Below are 20381 nucleotides of genomic sequence, written 5' to 3' on the forward strand. Positions count from 1 at the left end.
CACACATTCCAGGATATGCTGTTATATATCTTTTTTAGGGCCAGAAGCACATACTGACCATGTTGGCAAACTCCCATAACCACTCTAATGTCCTTGCAAAAAGAAAGAGTTGATCTACTTATCCTTGACCAGAATGAATACAATTTTCAGGCCAGGATGAAATTCACTTTGCTTAGCTACTGGAAAACCCTTCTTTTTTAGCAACCTGACAGACATTTTCTCCGAAAGCTCTAGGAGCATGACCCCTCCTTAAACAGAATATTCCCCTGACCATTTTTGGAAAATAGAGACAACAGTCCTAGTTTAACAGTCCAAAAGTACCAAAAGTACCATCCCTACCCTCCAGGTAGCATGAAAGGACACATTATGCATGATACTGCAATAATATCCAGCACCATTGTTATGTTTATCCCAGTCTTGCAGTCATGTCACCTTAGTATACTTAGTCATAGAAGAGATCTCATCTACTGAAATGCACCAGTCCTAGCAGTTGCTTCTGGTACTACTTTCTCAAAGGAAGGCATATGGCCTAATGGATAAGGCATTGGCCTCCTAAGCTAGGGATTGTGGGTTTAAGTCCCATCTGGGGTGATACAACCCCGATAAGGATAATCTCAAAGTTTGCATTTAATTTTTCAAGAATATCCTCAATCAAGTATTTCAGTGTCCTTGCTGAAAGCATTCTGGACAATATCTATCTTTTTCTTTAGTCACCGAATGGTTTACCTGAACTCCTTTGGAGTTATCTGATAGTAGTTACTTAAGGTGTCACCAAACTCCTCCCACACCTGGACCCTCATTTCACTGACTGCAACATTTACTGTCTTCTTGACCTGTCTGTACTTAGAAGATAGATCCAGAGATTGCATGCTAATGTTGTGTACAAGGTTTCTTTTTTACAGTGATATGTTTTCTCCCAGCAGGTAGGTACCATTGGTTTTAAGGTTACCTCTAGGACCATGTTCTGGCTATAATGCATCACCATCACACCTACTATGGTCTTGAGCAGTCCATTTCCACACTCTCCTTTGGCACATGGGAGATGATCTTGAATAAGTGGAAGTTGAACCCTCACAGAAGAATCAGAAAGAGATTGAAGGGCACCATCAGTGCACAGCTGCTTTTCTGGGCATATCCACCAATGTCCCATGAGTCTGATCCAACTCACCATGGAATGATGATCCGCTGAGTATCCTGAACAAAATAAAGCCTTGTGCCTGATGTGTTCACAACATAGTTGATCATAAACCTTTTTTCCAAAGTGCTCTGATAATGTGTGCACTTATTACGAGCTGTGTGTCATAACATGGTGTTCATTGCAGTTAATAATTTGCTCAGAAATAATGTAAGTCTGCCATCAGATTAAGCAAGCATATTCCTCTAGGAATCACAATAATTCTACATGGAAGCACCAACGTCTCCAAGGAGGGTTACAGAATCAAGAGACAGTACCTTATCAATCACCACAGCCAGAGTCTGCAAGAAGACTGATTACTCCAGATAACTGGTAGGTGCATGTGCGCAAGAAACACAAATTTTATTTCATTTCTACATCTTAGAGTCACAGTGAAGTGATATTCCAGATAACAGTTAGGTAAGTGCACACACAAAACTCAGATCTCTTTTCTTCCTGTTAGAATCACAGTAAAGTGATGGCTCCATTTTTGTAATTAACTCTAATTGTAGAATTCACAGCTTGAGGCCTGTAAGTATCCCTTCACCTTCCCAAGGTCTCTCCAGAGTGTCAGCTCCAGAACAGAGGTCAGATTACCTGACCGAGAACATGGGTTTGAAACTGACACTGTGTGTATAGATATTAACAGAAGCTGTATATCTAGGTGAACGTTTCAGCCTCACACAGAAGTTCTTATTTCTCCCATGGAAGAGAGAGATGTCATTCCAAATTCCAGGAGCCAGTTTTCATTGCCAGAGTCTAGTCCATCCATCCACCCTAATAAATCCATCCCCCCTGCAATCTGAATGGTGTTACTCTGACACATATCATAGGTTCATAGGTTGGTACTAGGCTATCAGCCCTTGGGCCTATACAAGCCTAGCCATAACAATTCCCTGGCTATTTCTTCCCACACTATTAACTTCCATGGACCCCTGTCTAGCAGGGTGACTGACGTGATCCCTGGGGTGAATTTCCTTTCTCCCATCCAATCGTCAAGGTTTGTTTTGAAGAGGGCCAAAGAGGCACTCTGCTTGACATGTATGGGCAATCTATTACAGAGTCTGGGGAGCCTCTGGGTCAGGAACCTATCCCTCCAGCATGGTTTGTTTATTGTGATGACAAGGTTTAGATCCCTGGAGTGTGTGGCTCTGAGGGATTGGGATTTCTTAAAGTGTAGCATGTCCAACAGCTCTGGGTTTGACATGGCCTTGTATGTTAAGCAGAGATCGCCTCTGAGTAGACGATATGCAACAGAGTATAGCTGGAGTTTTTTAAAGCGGTCAGTGTAGGGCATCTACTTTAGGCCTGTGATTCTTTTAGTGAGGTATTTCTGTGGCCTTTCCAGTTGTTGCAGATGTCTTGAAAGGTACATACCAAACGGGGTGTTGTATTCTATAATGGGTCTAATGAGGGATGAGTACAATGACCTCCTTTTTTCTGGATGAAAAGCCCTTAGTGATGAGGTGTACCACATAGAAGGATTTCCTGACTGTTGTGGCGATGTGGTTATCAAAGGTGAGATCACTGTCCACCTGTGTCCCTAAGTCTCTTATCACACTTTCAGTGTTTAGTGTACTGCCACCTATATGGTAATTCATAGATACATGTTTTTTCCCAAAGGGGATAACTATGCATTTCTTGGCATTGAGCTTAAGCCCATGGCTCTGGCACCAAGCATCTGTTTCTGTAAGGCCCTTTTGTAGAGTATCCACATCATTTGGGGATTCAATAATGGCTCCCAGTTTGCAGTCATCTGCGAACTTTGTTAGCCAGAGTCCCTTAGTGTTGGCCTGTACTTCAGAGAAGTAGATGCCAAACAAGAGCAGTCCCAGGACTGAACCCTGAGGTACTCCACTTGTCACTTGTCTGGAGCTGGATTTGGATTTGGCTACTTTTACAGTGTGGGTTCTCTCAGTAAGCCAGTTAGCAACCCATTGGGTGACGTAGGGATTAATGCCCAGCTTAGTAAGTTTATCTATGATTCCAGAGTGGGGGATGGTGTCAAAGGCCTTGGCAAGGTCTAGATAGGCTGTGTGGACCACCTTACCCTTGCCCATGGCTCTGATTCGAAGAAGTCAATCAGGTTCAGGAGACAAGATCGGCCCTTCATGAACCCAAACTGGGTGGGGTTCAGTGTTTGAAGGTTGCCAATGTCTTTGTTTATAAGTTCCATGATAATATGCTCCATGGCCTTGCAGATAAGGCTTGTCAGACTGATGGGACGGTAGTTTCCAGGATCCAAGGTGGATCACCCCTTGTGGAGTGGGATAACTGTAGCTCTGCACCACTCAGTGGGCATGAAACCTGAGGTGAGGCTATGATTAAACATGACACTTAGGTGAGGTGCCAGTTCATATTGTAGTTCATGTAGTACACAGCCCGGGATGTCATCTGGTCCCATGGATGCTGTATTCTTAGCTTTGGAGACTGTGTTTTTTTACCTGTGTGACCGTTATTACTGGAATTTGGCAATCTTACGGTATTGAGATGGGCCATTTAGGGGGTGAGAGGGGGGTGAAGTTGGCACTGAATCTATCTACCAGGATATTGGCAATATCCTTGGGATCAGTATATTTAATGCCATTCTGTTTTAGCTCAGAGCAGGTCTGAGCATTGCCATTTAGATTCTTGACATAGTTATAGAATGCCTTGTGGTTGTCTTTGGAATCTTTGGCAATTTTATTTTCATAACTAGCTTTGGAGGATTTTATGAGGGATCTCAGTTTCTTACTGAGGCTGGTAAGGGAGTTTTTTGCATCCTGGGATTTTCCTCTTTTCTGCAACAACGTTTTCCTTTTGTTGTAAAGTTTGTTTATGGCAGGGGACCACCAGATTGGCTTCCTTTTTTTGGATGAGAGCATCTTGGTTCTATTTGGGATGGCATGATTCATGCATGAGTGGATGTGCTCGTACAGTGCTTTAGTGTAGGATTCAGCAGTTGAACTTTCAGTTCTCGTCTGCATGGGTGTCATGAAGTGTGTCACTTCTGACTTGAGTAGCATGAAGTTGGCTTTGGAGAAGTTTTTTATGGAGGTGTCCTTACTGGGGGTGGGGGTGGGATGTGGATGTTAAGGGTGATTAGCTTATGGTCAGACCTGACTAACGAGGGGGTGACCATAGGTGTGGAGCATCGATTTCCCATGTTGGTAATGACCAGGTCTAAGATATTGGAGCCCCTGGTGGGGCTATGGATTAGTTGATCCAGGGAATTGCAATTTATGAATTCCAAGAACCGTTGGGCAAAGGTGTTGGTACATGAGTAGTTTTCCCAGTTAATGGCAGGGTAGTTAAAATCACCCAGTATTAGGGTGTTTGGTTCTATCTTAATATTTTCCAGTATGTTTAGAAAGGTGTAGTGAGAATCTTGGGGTATGGTGGGGGATATATAGCAAGCTACAATTTGGATTGCAGTCTTACCTAGTGTTAGATGCACCTGGAGAAGTTTGGACGCATTGTGTTGGGCAACTAGCCTGGTGGTGTGAATATCCTTGGTGAATATTGACACTCCTCCACCTTTAGTGTTTCGGTTCTGGTTTGGTGGCCGAAAAGTGTGGTAAGAGTTGTAGCCTGGTATTGCAGGGGTGCTGTCTGGAGCCTTGAACCAGGTCTCAGTTACTGCACAGATATCGATGTTCTCCATTTTTAGGAGTGCCTCGAGAGAGTGCATTTTGAGGTTTAGATTTCTAGCATTGAGTAGCATTACCTTCAGATTTTGCATACTTGTACCTGTTACATTGGTGGTTTTGTCCTTTGAACTTTGCCTAAAAAAGGCACTATAGGGGTGGCAAGAGGCTTAGCCAGTAACCTGAATCCCAGGAGCGACAGGTGCAGACCATCTCTGGCAAAGCATTGTGGTCTGTCAATCATGTCGTCCCAGGCAGACAGATACTGGATCCCCTTTGAATGACACCAGAAGCTTAGCCAATTGTTGAAGTCAATCATTTTGTCCTTATATTGTGGTATCATTCTGGGCGGAGACAGGATGCTACTCAGGGCTAGGGTCATACCTGCCTGGGCCACATGATCCAAGAGCTCTTCCATGTCTCTTTTCATGTAGTCCAGGGAGGTACATCTCAAGTCATTCACTCCAACATGGACAATGACTGAGTCATATTTGTATTTGTTGTGGAGTGACTTGAGTGCATGCGTTATGTGGCGGATCCTGGCACCCGGCAGGCAGCTGACTGTAATTTTCTCCTTGTTTAACCTGGTGAGAGAGACATCAGTGAGCTGGACTATAGAGCCACCTATGACTAAAGTGTTAGGTACATTGTCTTGCCTTAGGGGCTGTTGCTGGGTGGCACACTGGTGTTGTGACACTTTGGTTGTGATTGGTGTTTGTTTGCGTTTCAGCTTCAGAGGTCCTTGTTGCTTGGGCAGATTACAGTTAAGGGCCTCTGCATATGTGGATTTAGTGTTGCTATATGTGGGTGTTGGTGGTGTGGGTTTAGAAGGCTATGTGTTGCTTGAGGTGTAGTGTGGGTATTAACCTACTCCTCTTGACTGTCTAGCACAATCTTGGGTGGAGAGAACTTTGATTCCATTTTGGCTATGTAAGAGCATCTCTCACAGGTTGTAGTGTTGGGTGGTAGGAGGAGAGAATTGTCTGTGTACATGAGGCAATTGCTGCATTGCCCCAGTATGCCCAGATTCACCAGGTGGACAGGAGAAATCACTGGAAGCTGACCCTTGGACATGCCTGGTTTGGTGCTTTTTTTTTTTTTTTTTTTTTGTAAAGTACAGGAGCTGTTTTCCCTTACCTTAGCAAGGTACTTTGCAATTATAGGCTGTTTAGTGCATACTATTAATTTCTCCTTATTAACAAGGAGAGTTGAGTGGTTGTATCAGTTTAAGGCTTCCTAGTGCTTTCCAGCAGGTATTAGAGCAACTGCTAGTCACAGGGATGCTTAAAGGTAAGATGAAAAAAAATGCACACTGCAGTGTGCACTAGAGAAGTTAGATGTGAAAGTAGGTAACTTGAGTTTTACCTGTTTAAAAAGTTAAGGTTTAGTGGAGAGTTACTATTTTTAAAACAGCAAGATGGATTGAAAGGGGTGGTCACTTTTGTATTCTGGTACTATGGAATACAGTAGGATGTCCAATAAATTTAAATAGTTGAAGGGGAGGGATTTCAAAAATGATGATTTTGTGATTATTCACACAAGCCAGTGAAAGTAGAGAGGAAATTATTTATATGGTCAGATTAACATAAGAGGCAGGCAACTAGAAAGACAGTGGTATTTAACAAGAGAACTGTAACTGGGTGGGAGGGTGGAAAAAACAATTCTGCCTGACTCAGAAGAGAGAGAGCTGTGGTCTCTTTTGAAGTTTAATATGCTGTTAAAGCAGAATGCAAGTAAAACACAAGGTAAAGAAAACAAACCACAGTATTAAAAATATAGAAAGGCAATAAAGCAATACAAAAATACAAAAAATAAAAGCAAACTAACCTTTCCTTCACAGCAAAGTGTAGCAGAGTCTGGATGAGCCTTTCTGGTAAAACTCTGAAATGTTTTATTTTACCCCTTCACCTTATCTGGGGTTATCCTACATACCTGATTCATTCAGCTTTTTTGGAAGATCCTGACTTAACTATGTGGGTCAACCAACCACCAACTGCTTACTTGCAAATGTAAGTAAGCCAAGTGATGCATCAGAGGTATAAAGTCATATCCTGTGTTCATGGTAGTTTCTCTGATTCTTTAAAAGTATCATCGCTTATAAGCAAGGGCATGGCATTTAGGTCTAAGGAAATCATCATTCCACTGGATTTGTGCTCATCAGAGCCATCATTGAGTTCAGTGCCCCCTTTGGTATGTACCTAATCAGGCACATGAAACAAATGGAATGTCCACAGAAGTCCATTACAAAAGGAATGCAGGGTATAAACACAATGTCCCTTGCAGACTATCTCAAAGGCATACCTGTATACGCTGTTCCCCACAGACTGAGAGCCGATCTATGCTTGGCATGCAAGTCATCCTTGGATTCCACTCTGATGGACCTTTTGCATATCCACAAAAAAAATTGCATCAGAATTGATCTAGGGATTTAAACTTTGTTTGTGACATAAATAGGGACAGGTATGTGTCTCAGAGAATTCCCCTTCTCTAGAGCAGGTTTCCCATCCATGTGAAGCAGAGCTGCTCCCTAACCCTATTCAACAGGAACTGGATGGGAAATCAGAAATTCCCGCCGGGTCTAGTACCTATTTTTCTAATGGACAGAAGCTGCTTGTAAATCTTAACCAGGCTTATATATACCCCCTTAAAATAACCTTTAATGCACATAAACTTGCCTGATACAATTCGGATGCTTGGATAGGCTTATAAAAGCCCCCTAGTGGGTGTTAGCCTAGTGTACATCTATGAACCTCCGAACCTATGATGGACAGGTTTGGGCTCACTGTTTTGAGACTCTTCCTGCAAGACCAATTTACTAAGGATAAAAAAAGACTGTTTAAATCTTGGAGTACATTACAAGAATTCTGTTTCTGAACAGCCTTTGCTATGGATTGGAGTGATCAGATTGAATCTGTTTCCTACATATCTTTTTTTGTAGTTTTGTACTTTTAGCATCACACATTCTTTGTATTTTATTCACTGTCACTTCATGTTTTTGTTATCTTATGTCATCTGTATGAGGGGCCTTATTATTGACCCAGGGTGACACTGAAATTGGTGAAAGCAGATCAGTGCTCTACTGCAGTTAACAAACTCATAATAACTAAAGAAATAGAAATTTCCATAAGTTTGATACACACCTAACTGGCTATGTATAACCTTTATTATTGTTATAACTTGTATATGAGACTCATGAAATATGTATGAGAATCTTTATATGTTTTATTGGATTCTACTATGTACTTCCTGGTGCTTCTTAGCTCTTAAAGAATTCTGTGTCTCATATTTCTTCGCTTAGAGGCCTACTCTAAGGCATAGAGCAGCCATCAATGTCTCACTGAAAGACAAGGGAGGTGACAGATTAATGGAAAGAGGTAAGGAAGGAAAGAAGATCAGAGAAAATGTACTAACAGTAAAACAAGCACAGAGAGCGTACAATGTAGGACCACAGAGTAAATGGGCCTGAAAAGAAAGCCAGATGATAAACTTAGAAGGACTGGTAATTTATAGGAAAAGAACAAATGGGATGAAACAGAGGGAAAAAAGGAAATGATGACCAAGGTAGACTGGACAAGATTAAACAAGTTATAAAGAGGGGATACTTGTAACAAATGACACAAAACCGAAACAGAAAATTGGGAAGAAGAGAAAAGAGGATGGCTGGGGAATAAAAATGCAGATGGGAAAATCAATGTAACAGCAAATAACAGAATAATCAAACAAAAATACACAAAGGAAAATAATGAATGGTTGATGAAATAGGAAGGATGGAAATGAGACGTGTACTTATATATAAATATCTGAGGAAAGATGAATAGCAAGAAGGGAAGAGTGAATTAAGGAAGAGCTGTGAGTGAAAAGAGAGGAGGATACGGGAGGCAAATAATGGGAGGAGGTATGGAGAAAGGTAGATAAGATGAGGATGATGCAGAGAATCTGGGACATGTAAGGCAGAATCCTCTACTGATCATTTTATACACCAAACAAGCTAATAAAAGAACTGAAAAAGAGGGCTAACTGATGCAGCTGGGGATGTGGGGGTACTGGTAGGGTTTGGGGGTTGGATGGAGATAAAACACAAGACGTTGGAATGGGATTGGACATATGGAGACTCAAGGGTTGGTGCTGGGAGATGGCAGCAGTATTGAGCTGGGAGTGTAAAAATATGTTAAAATTGTGCATATTAGGCCTTGATCACCCAGCATATTTGGGTCTACTTCTAATAGTCAATCCACAGAAATGATGACGTGCTTTATGTTGACAAAAACACATTGACACATTACAGTACCTGCTGCAAGGCTAGTCTTCAGAACATGTATAGAAAATGAAATACAAGTGTTTTTGTTTGCAGGGCAGCAAGCTACCCTGCATCCCCCATGTGGGGAACTGTGCTTCCCACACCCCATGCTAATTCTGAGACTGCACAATCTATGAGGGAAGTGCATATCCCCCTACCCAAGGAACTGTCAATCTCACACAGCTGTTGACCAGTTACATATGTCGGCCAACTTTTGTCGACAATACACAGGTGAACCTTTAGGAATTTGAATTTATGCATGGACTCTATATGACCCATAACTGAAAAAAATCACAATATCAAACAGCAAGTGATCACACACAACTTGCGATTATTAGCTGACAAAAAGAAAAACAAAAAAAACGTAGAACTTTTTTGCAGTAGGGCAAGCCCCTCTGCCTCTCACATCCCCTACAAATTATATATATCAACTCTGAGATTGCAATACAGTGGAAAAGGCCATATTACCTGATCCCTCACTGTAGAGTAATCTTGCTCTAAAAATAGTTGGTACATGCAATCAGCTGTGTTTCGATCAGCTGTACTGGCTTTTTTGCTGTCAAAAATTGGTACATTTGACCAATTGTTGGTATACCATATACATACACACACACACACACACATATATATATATATATATATATATATATATATATATTATATATATATATATATATATATATATATATATATATATATTCAAAAATGGTTGGCGCTTGACTGGACAAGTTACTAGTTAAGTAGAGGTATACAGAGCCTTTAAAAAGGCACTGTGTGTTGGCAGAACAAAACACGCAGACTCCAGAAATAAGATTGAGCGCTTTCGTTCGCTATTTTATTCCAAAAAATCGAACTTCATCAGAATCTCAGTAAGTGCATTAATCCAACAGTTTAAATACCTGTAGTGATGTCATTACTGACTCATAGGTTGTGGGAGGTAACCATGGTGTGTTACCTGATCCATTTAAGGATGCATTTAATGTTTAAGCTACCATTGAGACCGGGGTGGTTGTCTGCCCCAAGTTTGATTTGCCATTTCAGTTCCCTTACTTCCAGTGGGGTGCTGGAGTCTTCGCTAAAGCTGGTGACTTTTTCAAGAACCAGAAAGCTGAATTTTGGTGGGTCTTTGCAATGAAGGGCGTGCTTGGCAAGGGCATTGTTGCCATCATATCTGCAAATGGCTTGGTAGTGCTCTTTAATTCTGTCACTTAGTTTCCTGGTGGTCATGCCCACATAGAAACCCTTGCAATGTGTGCATTGGCTTAAGTAGACCACATTGGTGGAGTTGCAGTTGTGGTTGCCATGCAGTTTGGTGGGTTTCATTGAGAAGCCTATGGTGGGGCTATCTTCAGTACAAATATATTGGCAGCAAACACATTGCCCACAGGGGTAGGTACCTGGGGCTTCAGTTGGGCTGTTCAACTCTTTTTTTGAGTCTGTCTTTGTTTTCAAGGAGGGTTTTAAGTGACTGTCCTTTTTTATAGGTAAATATGAGGGCTCCTCCTAGGGTTTTGCTGAGGTCTGAGTTACAATTAAGTATGTCCCAGTTGTGGGCCAAGGTTTTCCTGATGTTGTTCGCATCTGTAGAGATGGGTATAGGGAATCTTGGTCCCCTACACTACACCAACACACCATAAACCCGACAGCCAAAACGTCAACACCAAAACACCGATACCACACAATACCGACAGTCCACATTACCGAACATCATAACACCGACTCACAAAACACAAACAGAAACATCAATGTAAATCACACCAAGCATTCTCACACACTACTACACAACATTCCCAAACCTAAATAAACTCAACAACAAACACAAAAACTCTACTAAACAATGCACTCCTATCCCAGTAAAAAATTACACTCATAAACTAAACTATCACAACTAAAACATAAATAACAACGTACCTGAAAATCACACACATCCCACTACACCGCAACATCCCATGACACCATTACCCACATAACTCACACATCCCATTAATCTACCCAATACCTACATAAAAAATAAAACCTATACAAAACAACAAATACTTACAAAAACTACAATATACCCTACTGTGCTCTTGTGGGGGGCTGCACCCCCCACACCCCTCCCTACTTATATATACCAACTCAGAGATCGCACTACAGTGAAGAAAGGGCATATTTTCTGATCCTCACTGTATCACAATCTCACCGTTTAAACTTACCAGCAAGACTTCCTGGACTTCGCTAGGCAACTGCTGCATGTGGGGAACTTGTCGGTGAAATGCCATGTTGCTATTCAAAGCTCAAATATATATATATATATATATATATATATATATATATATATATATATATATATATATATATATATATATATTTATTATGAATACTTTTCAGGGAGATCCAGATTAGAATGGGTGGCCATCTTCATGGCACAGATAGAGAAAGCCCTAACTATGTCACAGGTACACTGACTTTGCTTAGCAGCTTCGGTGCCTATAGGAGCTGGCCATGGAGGATGGGAGCTAGCAGCCACTGCTGCCCCATTGTGGAAAGAGGGAGGCAGTTCTGGATTATCACATGGGTGACATTTAGCAACAACATTAGGTCTTCTACTGCATTTCCAAGCCAGATGTGCTCACACTGCTATAGTGCATTCACACTTTGCAGACAAAAGGAAGCTAACATGGGGAGGCACACTTCCTGTTGGGAAATCATGACTGCAGGCAGGGAGGAACTGCTGGAAAAGGAGGGTTCCTCCCAAGTGAAGAGTGTGGGCCACCCTCCATTACCAACAAAGAAGTCCAGCTCCCTACCACTCGACTCATGCTGTGGAACACTCTGTCAGGAATGCAGGGGTCATCTGGCTCTCATCTACCCTGGAAATATCCAGTTATTATTCTGCCAGAATGAATGGGACAGATTAGTTAAGGTAGTGGAGCCACTGGTCAAGGTTCTGGGGTGTGGGAACGATAAGAACTGGTGGCTAGAAAAATCTCAGGAAAAGGTATGAAGTTGAAAAGTGATATGTGATTTGACTAAGTCTTTCAGTTTCATAGAACAAATCAAGCATGTTTCTATCAGTGGTTCAACAGATAGCACACTTGTCTTTGGTTCTAGAATATGAGAAGGATGTGGGTTTGATTCCCACATCAGGTATTTGATACTAACTGTGAAGTGCAACATACGGTGGTGGTGGTGGTGGTGGGGGGGGTGCTGCACTGTTGAATGTGCCATCCTTCGGATGTGACATTAAACTGAGGTTCCATCTGCCTGAGTTGGTGATAATTCAGGTGTATGTAAAAGATCCCATGGCACATATCAAAAACATGTTAGGGCAAGTTCCTGGCTAGATATCCCCTAGTCAGTATGAATACCACTTGTAGCCTCCCCTGAAAAAGGATGCTGGCTAAGGGACTAAAAAAAGTGAATAGTACCAGGAGAGGCCATGGGAAGGACAAAAAGGAGACGTATAGTAAAGGGGAGGGGGTATTACAAGTACATTGATGGAACACTGTTAGTCTTTATTGGTTTACTCATGGCACTGTGTATTTCTATATATTACATGTGAAAAGTTTATAAACTGTAGCAATAATGCATGCACACACACACACGCACGTATACACACACATGCATGCACATATGCACTCACACACACACACACACAGACACACACACACACACACACACACACACACACACACACACACACACACACACACACACACATATACACTCACACACACGCACACACATACACACATGCACATTCGCACACACACACACACACACACACACACACACACACACACACACACACACACACACACGCGCACACACGCACACACACATGCACACAGACACGCACTCACATACACACATACGCACGCATGCACACACACAGACACGTATATACATTAACACTACCTTAAAGTAGACCCTTAACAAAAGTAAATGGGACTCATATGTTCACTGATCTCTCATGTTGAATGCTAGCATTGATCGAATTCTGGGTTTACAGAAGACATTACTGTAAAGGAGGAAGTCTCCCCATTATACATTACTGTAAAGGAGGAAGTCTCTCCATCTGCCCATTATATATTACTGTAAAGGAGGAAGTCTCCCCATCTCCCCATCATGCATTACTGTAAAGGAGGAAGTCTCCCCATCTCCCCATCATGCATTACTGTAAAGGAGGAAGTCTCCCTATCTCCCCATCATACATTACTGTAAAGGAGGAAGTCTCCCCATTATACATTACTGTAAAGGAGGAAGTCTCTCCATCTGCCCATTATATATTACTGTAAAGGAGGAAGTCTCCCCATCTCCCCATCATGCATTACTGTAAAGGAGGAAGTCTCCCTATCTCCCCATCATACATTACTGTAAAGGAGGAAGTCTCCCCATTATACATTACTGTAAAGGAGGAAGTCTCTCCATCTGCCCATTATATATTACTGTAAAGGAGGAAGTCTCCCCATCTCCCCATCATGCATTACTGTAAAGGAGGAAGTCTCCCCATCTCCCCATCATGCAGTGGCCTTGGAGGTGACTATAGTAAGAAGGGGGGGAAGGGAACAACCTCCTGAAGATGGTGTATCTCTGTATTACCACACAGCCGCTTTCTCTTTCCTGAGAAATAGTATTTGTAAAAAAGTGACTTTGGTGTGATTGCCCCATACTTCTTTTTCAATTCTCACGATCACTTAACGAGTCCATGACTGAATCACAGTGCAAAGTGAACCAAAAGCTCAGACTTTCAATTCTAAAGAAAAAAAAAAGTTTGTGATCAACTCAGCTAATCGCCTCAGAGAAGTTTGAAAAGCACACCAATATAACTTGTTTGAACCAAACTGAAATGAGGTGGGCTACCAGCCACAACTCTGAGCTGAGATACCAGACTACTAGAGGCTTCTGAGCTTCCTAAAAGCCATACGTTGCCTGTTGTTTTTGCTTGATTATACTATTTGCTGAACTTTTTATTGTGTTCAGATTATTTAATACTGCATTTTAATGCTGTAAACTAAACTGCACTGTTTGTACTGCATTTGTCTGCCTTACTGTGCCTGTTAAATCATATTTTGTTGCTGTTTTCACTGTTGCAAAGCTTTTTTTTGCCATTTTCCCTGTTTGCAAAGTAATTGTTCCTACGTTTCCCTGTTTGCAAAGCATCTGTTCTGTTTGTTCTGTTTTTCCACCAAGCAATGTTTTAAATAACTGATTTGTTTGCTGTTTAAACATTCTTTAGTGTGTAATTGCTGTTCTTTTCCAGTTTAAAGCATGTTTAGTGTCTCACTGCTGTTTTTCTGCTGTTTAAAACATTTTTTAGTGTTTCCCACCTAAATTAGTGTAGCTAGTAACTGTAGCATAGTCCAGATACAGATTTGCTGTATCTGGGTCTGTTTGTAGTGGCTGTTGTATTCTGAGCACATTTTCCAAACCATCTTTGATTGGAAGGGGCCCTTCTGCACCCTTGTGAGAAAAGTGTGCCGATTGTAACCTGTCTGGTGAAGGGTGATTGGTCTAGGGCTTGAAGTAAGCACCCTCATTGATTCTTTTGTGTTTTTCTATTTTTTTTTATGTTTTTAGCTTCTGGTATTTAAGCCCTGTGTTTGAGCCTGTTTCTGCTTGTTTGAACCAAGCTGAACTGAGGTGGGCTACCAGCAACAGCTCTGAGCTGAGATATTAGATGACTAGAGGCTTCTGAGCTCCCCCAAAACACAAGTTGTCTGTGTTTTTGCTTGATTAAACTATTTACTGCACTTTTTATTGTGTTCTGCTTATTCATTACTGTATTTTAATACTGTAAACTAAACTACACTGTTTGTACTGCACGTGTCTGCCTTATTGTGCCTGCTAAATCATATTTTGTTCCTGTTTTCACAGTTGCAAAGTTATTTTGCTATTTTCACTGTTTGAAAATTAAGTGTTGCTAATTTTCACTGTTTGCAAAGCATCTGGTCTTTGTTCAGTTTTCCTGCCAAGCAGTGTTTTAAATAACAGATTTGTTTGCTATTTAAAGCATTCCTTAGTGTCTACTTGCTGTTTTTCTGTGGTTTAAAACATTTTTTTAGTGTTTCCTGCTTAAATTAATGTATCTAGTAGCTGTAGCATAGTTCAGATACAGGTTTGTTGTGTCTGAGTCTGCTTGCAGTGGCTACTGTAGTCTGAGCACATTTTCCAAGCCATCTTTGATTGGAAGGGGTCTTTCTGCACCCTTGTGAAAGAAGTGAGCTGATTGGAATCTGTCTGGTGAAGGGTCATTAGTCTAGGGCTTGGAGTAAGCACCCTCACTGTTTCATTTGAGTTTTTTAGGATCATAGGATCATAAGAAGTTACTAGGCTATTGGCTCTGAAGCCCTTATATGCCTAGCCAAGAATTTAGCCCATGTTCCAACAAGACAGCACCCGATGCCCCGTCCAGTAGGGACACATGTGGAATCCCAGGGGTGTATTTTCTGTTCCCCAGCCAGTTATCCAGGTTACACTTAAAAAGGGTTAATGAGGTACTCTGCTTGATGTGGAGAGGGAGTCTATTCCACAGAAGGGGGAATCTCTGGGAAACAAATCTGTTCCACCAAGAAGTCCTATTGATGTCACGGAACAGGTTGAGGTTGTGGTAGGGGTTGCTCAAGTGGAGCTTGACTTGTGGATATGCAGCAGTCCCATCAAGGTAGGGTCTGACTGTATGAGAATGAGAAGAGGGACAGGGCTTTTAGCCTATCTGTGTAAGATAGATGTTTGAGGCTGTGGATTCTCCTGGTGAGGAATCTCTGGGGTCTTTCCTGCTGCTGCATGTGCTTTGTGAAGTACAATACTGAAAGGGGCATTGTACTCAATAATGGGTCTTATAAGGGAAGATTACAGGAATGCTATGACCACCTTGTCCCTGGATGAGATACCCTTACTGATGAGGTGGGCCATGTAGAACTTCTTGTAACTTTCCGTACAACGGAGTCAGTTTGCTATCAACTTGGGTGCCCAAGTCCCTCACAACTGATTGTGTGCTTAGGACCTTGTTATTAATGTAATAATTTGTGGGGAAGTCACTCTCCCCAAAGGGGATGTTAATACATTTTTTGGCATTCAGTTTGAGGCCATGTTTCTGACACCAGTCATTTGTTTGGGTGAGACCCTCTTGGAGGATGTCCGCATCACTAGGGGAATGAATGACGATGCCCAGCCTGCAGTCTTCTGCAGACTTGGTCAGCCATAGCCCACTGGTTTTGGCCTGCAACTCAGAAAAGTATATCCCAAACAACAAAGGCCCCAAGACCAATCCCTGGGGTACACAGGTCATTACCGGTCTACTGCTTGAGGTGGCTTCCCCTATTTTGACTAGATGGGCTCTATCAGTGAGCCAGTTTGCTATCCATCTGGTAACATATGATTGATGCTTAGTTGAGAAAGTTTATTTATTATACCCCAGTGGGGAATAGTATCGAAGGCTTTGGTCAGGTCAAGGTAGGTGGTGTTTTTTAAGTTTTTAGCTTCTGGTATTTAAGCCCTGCATTTGAGTGGGTTGCTGCTTGTCTGCACATCGTGCAGTAACATGCACTGCTGTGCAATTGTGTGCCATAGCCGGACAGATAATTTGGACAATTTTTCCCTTAGATACAGCTGTAGTACATTAGTGTAGTCCTCATCTTTAGTACATCTATGGTCTAAGAAGTATTGCTAGTGAGCTGTGACCTATTAAACCACCAGCCAAAAACCCCGTCGGAAATAACCATCTATAGAGCACCTCCTAGATCAGTCCTGAAATCACCCCTTTTGTGATAACAGTTCTTCAGACCTAGCATTATGGACAGTTGGACTACCCTTGTTTCTCCTACTAGTCTTGTTGACTTGGTTCTTCCGAGGCAGTGTAGCAACTACTTCATGTACACTGACAACCTTCTACTAATAACTCACTCTAGTAAAGAGTGTGAGAGATGTAGCTACACCAAGAATCTTGAATCCTTGCTCTCTCATACTCAAAACAGTAACACTGAAGAGGTTGTTAATGCATCCACCACTACACATGCACATAGTCCCACTAGTCATACACGTAGTATGCATCCAACACATAATTGAACGTACAAGGCGGTTCTCTCAAAAAACTTACTGAAACACCAGAGACCTCCAAAACAAAAGACTGCTGCAAATAACACAGTTCCCACAGCACCCAAGACATATAGCAACACCAGTGTCTCACCTACCAAATGCTAAAGACGTAACACTGAAAAACCAAATTTTCTTGTTACTGGAGACTCCATAGTGAGACACATGGATGTCCCACTCATTAGGTTAGATAAGAAGAAAGTCACCGTCAGCTGCCTGTCAGTGACAGGCTTCATGAGATCATGCATGCACTCAGGTCTCTTGGCAACTAGTATCATTATGACTCTGTCATAGCTCTTGTTGGAGTGAATGACCTGAGATCTACCTCACTTGACTATATGGAGAGAGACATGATTGAGCTCTCCTAGTACGTATCCCAGGCAGGTATGTCTCTAGCCTTGAGCAGCATATGACCCTCACCTAGAATGATGCCACAGTATAAACAAAAAATGATTGATTTCAATAATTGGGTTAGTTTTTGGTGTCATTCAAGGGGATCCAGTTTCTGTCATCCTGGGATGATATAGCTGATAAACCTCACTGCTTTGTCAAAGACAGTTTGTACCTTGCACAGTCTCAAAGTGAATGCAAAGAAATGCATCATCATTCCCTTTGGTAAAAATAGTGTCCCATCACACTATCAAATTAACATCGATACCCTATATACCTATGAAGTGGTAAGAGATCTGGGATCACAAGTAGACTATGACCTTAACTTTGACCACCATGTGTCTACTGTAGTAAGGAAAGCTTTCTACATAGCACACTTGATTAGCAAAGGCATTGCCATTACAGCAAAGGAGGTCATAGCCCCTCTGTACTCATCACTAATCAGGCCCATAATTGAGTATAACTCCCCTTTCAGCATGTGCCATATAAAGCACCTGCAGCAGTTGGAGAGACCTCAGAGGTTTCTAACTATGAAGTTCAACGGGCTCCAGCACATGGCTTACATAGACCGAATAATGTCCCTGTCACTATACTCAGCATCGTATAGACTTCTTAGGGGAGATTTTTGTCTGGTTTACATAGCAATCTGTAATCCAAACCTAATGAATTTGCTGCACATCCATAAATCAAACAGGACTAGAGCTACCCATTCCAGTGACCTAAATATGGCCTGCAACTTGAATAGGACATGCTGGAGGGACAGATTTGTCTCCCAGTGACTGCCACATCTTTGAAAGAGGCTGCCAGTTCATGTGAAGCAGAGCACCTCAATGACACTTCAAAGGGAACCTGGACGAGTGGATGGGGCACCGTAAATTCTTACTATGGATAGCACCTACAACCCTCATGCACATGGGCAGTCATTGATAAATACAGTCTTGGGTATTGACTGGAGTATTTATGGTATTACATTGGGGTGAAATGGCTAGGCTTGAAATGACTTCTAGGTCAATAGCCTAGTAGCCTCCTATGATCCAATTATCTGGATAGCAGCCTCAGGAGTGAGGTAGCACAAAGGTGTTATAGTGTATCATGAATGTTTACAACTGTTTAAGGAGGAAATAAGCAATACTTCCAGGAAGACTGTAATATGCAAACTGGAAAACTTACTGAGGATAATATAAGAAGGTGTAAAAAACTTTCATTGGAAATAAATGGAAAACTATGGTGCAATCCATTATATTTAAAGATACTGATTTAAGCAGGGAGAAAAGTGACATATTCAACTGCTGCTTTTCAAGATCGGAAATCCTTTCTTAAGGGGACTGTTAGGTATTAGTTCCAGTGACTTTTGAATATACAAAGTAGTAAGAAGTAGCTCATGTGGGACACATTAAGACAATATGGCAACCCATTTACAACCTATGGGGATGCATGTAAATAATATTTAAGCATATTTTTAAAAAGGCAATGCCTATAGTGTTGTTTATTTTTTTTCAAGGAAAAAATAAATAAAACATGGATAAAGTACGATACAGCCAAATATAATATAAAATATAATTCACTCAACTAGGCAAAATAATTCAACAACTTCATGTCAGACCCAGGGATGCTTATAATATTTTTACTCATTCATTCATGCATTCATTCTCCAATTACCTGCTCTATGCACTTTGTTAAAGGGGGGGCATTGCATCCCACCACTCAATGGGTGCAAGACGAAGAAAGAACATTTGAATATGGTATCAGTCTACTTCAGGATACATATGTACATTGACTCAAAATTGGTACACATATCTAACAGCAGTTTGGAGGCTTGCCAATTCACCTACTGCATGTGTTTGGGATGTGGGACAAAACATGAACACCTCATGAAAGCCAACATGAATAAAGGGAGGGCACAGTGATTCTGTATACAAAGCCCCCCAGCTGGGAATCAAACTGGAACTGGAGAACGAAGTGCTTGGAGGCAGCAATGCTAATAGGTGTGCCACTCGGCTATCATTTAACAGTTTCAAAATCACAATCAGTGTATCTCACTAATACTTAATAACCTGATCCATACAGATTAGATAATAATGTGGAGTCATATAATACACATTGCATAAAACATTGTGATCTTTTTCTTTTATGATTTTGTACCCCGTGCCTGCTGACCATCAACAATCTTTGGGGGGCTTGAGGCATCAGCCAGGCAGCCAAATGGGTGCTTTGTGCACTAGCAATGAGAACATTCCATTTTATAGTAACTTCCACACTGGTGGTGACATTTCTAACTCAGAAACCCTTTAAAGTTAAATTTTGAGTTGGATGAAACAAGAACAAATAGTTTTTTCCACTCTGACTTCTTCAGGGTTTGTCACTGCAATATCTTTTATTTGTCTGTAGATAATGGATGGAAATTCAGTGTAACCCTAAGGTCTTAGTCAACAAAATCTATAAATGTCTAAAAGCGTGGCAGACTATGGCAGGGCTCAGTGCTGTTAAACCAGACACCATTAGCTTTACAGTGGGGATTCCAAGAGGGTCTGTCTTAATTCCATTTTGATTAATAAAGTAGATGGACCAGGCTATGCTTACATATTAAGGTGATGAAATTATGGCATGAGAAAGTGAGGGAGTGTGATTAATAAAAATAAAGTTATAAATGTTGTAGATTTGTACATGCAATCAATAGTTTACAGCTGAGTCAGTAGTTGGGTGGATAAGGAGTCGTATCAGAAATGCTACAGAGCAAGGCATTAGAGTGCAATCTACATGCATTGTGACAAGCAAGGAGTGATGCTCTTAAAGTGTCATCAGTTACTCAGTAATAAAT

At 41.5% G+C, this 20381-nt stretch overlaps 1 protein-coding gene across 1 annotated transcript in view; it reads right to left on the reverse strand.

Moving 5' to 3' along the window:
• PDC (phosducin) overlaps positions 1 to 20381 on the reverse strand; it is a 269366-nt gene that overhangs the window by 49117 nt on the left and 199868 nt on the right. The window lies entirely within an intron of this gene.

The sequence above is a fragment of the Protopterus annectens genome, chromosome 10.part0, assembly GCF_019279795.1.
Source record: "Protopterus annectens isolate FY-2018-M chromosome 10.part0, PAN1.0, whole genome shotgun sequence".
NCBI lineage: Eukaryota > Metazoa > Chordata > Ceratodontiformes > Protopteridae > Protopterus > Protopterus annectens.